Here is a 5,491-nt window from a genome sequence, read left to right as displayed (position 1 = left end):
CAAGAATTTCTAATGCAATAAAAATAATAATTATTTTCCTCTTTTGATTTGCAAGGTAGGGGCTAATCCTAGGTCAGGTGATCTGGATTTTACTATGCAGCTCAGGGTGGCCTCAAGCATATAGAAATCCTCCTAGTTCTGCTTCCCAAGTGCTAGGATTAAATGTATGCACCACCATGCCAGGCACCATAAAAGTTATATTTAAGTAAACATTCATGCAACTTGGAAATATGTCTGGTGCTAACTAAACATTTATAATAATTCATTGATTAAAGATGTTAAACATTTCTGGGTAATTTACATCAAAAAGATATCAATGGATGGACGGTGTGTTAACAAATGGACAATCTTTGGGCTGGAGAGATGGCTTAGCGGTTAAGCGCTTGCCTGTGAAGCCTAAGGACCCCGGTTCGAGGCTCGGTTCCCCAGGTCCCATGTTAGCCAGATGCACAAGGGGGCGCATGCGTCTGGAGTTCGTTTGCAGAGGCTGGAAGCCCTAGCGCACCCATTCTATCTCTCTCCCTCTATCTGTCTTTCTCCCTGTGTCTGCTGCTCTCAAATAAATAAATAAAAAAAAAATGAACAAAAAAAAATGGAGAATCTCAATATCCAGGTGACCAAACTTAATGGAGATATGATCATGTGCAAGAATGAATACCAGGAAGCATAAAGAAAATCAAACCTCAAACCTCAAACTGAAGTTGTGCATCAAAAAAAAAAAAAAAAAAGATTCACATGATGCAAAAAAAAACAAGAGAAAACAAAAATCAAATAGAGCTTTGAAAAACCTTTCCACAACCAATCACTAACAGAGTCACACATGTGGGGACAGAACTTCTGGGCTGGAAGACAAGACAAAAGAAATTGAGAGTCCAAAATCTTTGTTAACTTCAAAAAAACATGTGAACAGAACATGAGAGAATTGTGAGATACCCTAAAATGATCAAACATCTGGATCATGTTTATACCAGAAGGGGAAGAAATCCAGACCAGAGGCCTAGAGAACATAGCAAAAAATATTGAAAAATATTTTCCCAATCACATAAAAGACAGGCCCATCCAGATGCAATAAACTCACAGAATACCAAACAGACAGGACTAAAGGAAGAAACTCTCTGAGGCACATTGTATTTAAAACTCTTAACAATGAAAACAATGAGAGAGTGCTCAAAGCAAGAGAGGAATAACCCACTACATACAAAGGCAATCCCATCAGAATTTGCACAAATTTCTAAATGGAAACCCTGAAAGCCAGAAGGGTGTGGTATGGAACACTTCAAACCCTACAAAACTATGGCTTCCAGGCCAAACAACTGTGCCCAGTGAAAGTATCCCTTGCAATAGTTGGCAAAAGGAAAACTTTCCATGAAAAAAAAGTCAGTTCTATGATTATATGAACACAGAGCCAAACCTACAGAGGATAATTCAGGGAATACACCACACAGAAGATTCAAACAACCAATATCAAGTGCCTACAAGAAGAAGATCACAATAATCAAAGCTAGAGCGGACTCCAAAAGGTGAAAAGTCCAAGACAGAATCAACCCCATAAAGCACACCATCATGACAGGAATTAAAATGAACCTCACAGTCAGAACCTCTTAAATATTACCAGTCTTTACTTACCCATCAAAGCACACAAGTTAACAATGTGTATCAAAAAAATGGACCCTTTTACCTTCAGTCTAAAGTAAACCCGCCTCATCACTAAAGACAGGCATCTCCTTAGAGTGAAAGGATGGAAAATCATATACCAAGCAAATGGAAATAAGGAACAAGCAGGTGTTGCTATATTAATAACTGATAAAATAAACATCAAACCAAAAGTAATCATAAAGGACAAAGGAGGCCAGTTCTTAGTTATTAATGGAATGATCCAACAGGAGGACATCATTATCATAAATTTATATGCACCAAACACAGGTGCACCACAGTTTATAAAACAAAACATACTTGACAACAAAACAGAAATATACACCAACACCATCATAATTAGGGACTTCAGTACTCCACTATCATCAATAGACAGATGATGCAAGCATAAAATCAATAGGGAAATAACAGAGCTCAACAAAACTATAGATCAAATAGACCTAACAGATATCTCAAGAACTTTCCACCCCAAATCTACAGAATACACAGTCTTCTCAGCAGCCCACCGATCCTTCTCCACAATAGATTATTGGGACAGAAAGTATGCCTTCATAAAGTCAGGAAAATTGTCATAACTTCATGCATCATATCAGATCACAATGCTTTAGAACTGGAAATTAGTAATGAGACACATCAGGTACTCCACTAACTCCTGGAGACGGAACATCTCACTTTTAAACAATGAATGAGTTGTAGAAAAAAAAAAATTAAAAAATGAAAAAGAATGGCTGGAATGTGGAAGAGAACAAGTCTCCAGACAGCTAGCCCATCTAGTGCTGGAAAACACTACATGAGCTACTGGGGGAAAGTGACCAACAATGATGTGAGCAAGCAGGTGTCTAACCTACTCAGAAGTAACCAGCCAGATAAGAAGTACACACCAGTGCATTGGTGGCACACAGCCTTTGTGGGTTACAAATGACTTTCCGAATGGCTAAGAGAGCCAATCAGTGGACAGGAACCCATGTCTGAAACTGACAACCTGGTCTGAATCCTGTGGAGACAAAGATTATGCTCTCCAATATCAGGCTCCCACTAGTCTTTGGTTAAAATTGAGCCTGCATCCATCAAACTCTCCCTAAATTTATAATATTTATCCAATTTAATATATTCTGATTTCACTTTCCAACAGAGAATCTGTTTTCATTTTTCAGAAGGTTGTGAGACCTGAGGAGATAAACTACCCCTCTCATCTTGGTTAAGGCCCTGGCAAAACCACAGAACAAGTAGGAGAAAGTGCTCCTTCCATGTTGAGCCTGACAAGCTATGCCAGGGTGAAGGAGAGAGACACTGAGAATACTCAACACATACCAAAGCAGAGATCCAGAGGCTCCTAGAAGATCATCACTGAATTAGAGTTAAAACACACCCATCAAGGCTCAGGGAATGTTGTGGAAGAGGGGCGGAAAGATTTTAAGAGCCACAGGTTGGGTCGTCATTTCCAGAGGCACCTACTCCCTCTAATAACTCACTGTTGCTCCTCCAATGAATAACCCACATCCACAGGGGGATGCCAGCAACCTGACTGAGGAGGACCTCTGGTGGAATGGAGGAAGGGAAGAGGGAAAAGATGGTACCAACACATGATGTATTCATACAAAGTATGTCCTTAATAAAAAATAAATAAAATAAAATAATACAAAATAAAATAAAAACCAAAAAAAAGAAAGAAAAGAGGCCTCTCCAGGAAATATATCAGAACATGAAACTACATAAATTCATAGTTGTCAAGGAAAAATAAATGTCAGTTTTGAAAGTAAGTAGGACAGCAATAAATAATCACTTGTAGAACAATTAAAACAAATGGTAATTCAAAACTAAGGTGCTATGACACTAATAAGTGCTGTAATGTGAAATTAAACAAACAGAGATAAAAGTCTAATGGACTACAATGTGTGCTTTCACCAGTGAAAATATAATAAAGGTGGGCAATTTATATAAATGAAGGGGCTGGAGAGATGGCTCAGGAGTTAAGTAGCTTCACAACAATGCCTAATGACCTAGGTTCAATTCCTTGTTACCCATGTAAAGCCAGATGCACAAGATGGCACATGTATCTAGAATTTGTTTCCAGTGACTAGAGGCCCTGGCACACTCATTCTTGCTCTCTCATTTTCTCTGTCTCCTTGCAAATGAAATAAAATAAAATAAAACCCAGAAGACTATGGCTGGAGAGATGGCTTAGTGGTTACGGCACTTACTGCCGGAGCCAAAGAATCCAAGCTCAGTTCCTCAGTGCATATGTAAAGCCAACTCACAAGACGGTGCACGTGTCTAGAGACTGTATGCAGTGGCTAGAAGCCCTGGCCCATTCTTTTATCTCATAAATAAATAGATTTTAAAAAATTTAAAAAACAAAATGCAGGGTCAGCCAGGCATAGTGGTGCATACCTTTCATTCCAGCCCTGGGGAGGCAGAAATAAGAGGACAGTTGTGAGCTCAAGACCACCTTGGGACTACAGAATGAGCCTTAGTTAGAGTGAGACCCAACTTCAAAACAAAACAAAACAAACAAAAAACCAAAAAGCAGTATGAGATTGGATTCACTAAGAAGCTAACTCTACCCTATATTACAAAGAAGTTATTTGCAAACTACTTTCTTATAAAGCAATCCATACACATAGGAAAACCACAAGGTACAGAGCAAGCAGGGATGTCAGCTTTGATGATTTAATGGAAATATATCACCTCTAATTACAAGGGTGAAGAACAGAAAGAGGCTCCTGAAAATGGAAGATAGTAGATTGTCTTATGTGGCATTGACAGTCACAATGATTTAGCTAAACAAAATATTATCTGGTCAGACTCATCTCACAAGTATGAAACCAAAGGATTTTTTTTTTTTTTTTGAAAGAGACAAACACAGAGAGAAAATATTAATGGGTGTGCCAGGGCCTCTATCCAGGGCAAATAAACTCCAAATGCATGTACCACCCTGTGAATTTGGATTAAGTAGCTTAGTGGAGATTCATATCTGCAACCTAGCTTTACAGGCAAATGCCTTAACCACTAAGCCCACAGGTGAATTTTTAAAGCAGCACATAACCTGAATCCAGCTAGTTGCCTTTTTTGTTTGTTTATTTATTTTGTTTTGGTTTGCTTTTTCAAGATAGAGTCTCACTCTAGCCAAGGCTGACCTGGAATTCACTATAAGTCTCAGGGTGGCTTCAAACTCATGGTGATCCTCCTACCTCTGCCACCCGAGTGCTGAGATTAAAGACATGCACCCCACACCTGGCTTAAGGCTGCTTTTTTGATGTCAAAACTATATCCTCTTTTTCCAGAAACACAAGTGAATTATTTTCTACATCATCAAGAAGCCAATCCTCTATTCCCCTGATGTCTACAAAGACAGGTTCATCAACTGGCTGGGAATAGTTTTCAAATGTACCCTTAGCAAGAAAGTGGTCAGGCCAGAGTATCCTTTATGGTAGGAATGGGTAAGAGATCCAGTTTTTATTTGGAGTCAGGACTATTGTACTTATAGTCAATACTTTGGTTCTCTAACTAAAATCTATAATTGATGGAAGAACCAAACAAAAGAATCACAGATGTTTATTGAGAGAATGCTCACAACACAATTAGAACAGGTTCTGAATTTTTTATCTATCTATCTATCTATCTATCTATCTATCTATCTATCTATCTATCTATCATTTATCTATCTATCTATCTATCTATCTATCTATCTATCTAATTAATTTATCTATTTAATTTCTAGACTCCTGGGCTCCCCTTGCACAATTTCCAGTTAATAATAGCATGATGTTTCAGATGTCTAGCCAAGAACTACTCTGGTTCATAATAGAACATATGTGAATTAACTATGCTCATATTG

Source organism: Jaculus jaculus, chromosome 13 (assembly GCF_020740685.1).
Source record: "Jaculus jaculus isolate mJacJac1 chromosome 13, mJacJac1.mat.Y.cur, whole genome shotgun sequence".
In the NCBI taxonomy this organism is placed as follows: Eukaryota; Metazoa; Chordata; class Mammalia; order Rodentia; family Dipodidae; genus Jaculus; species Jaculus jaculus.
Note: the sequence above shows the minus strand (reverse complement) of the source record.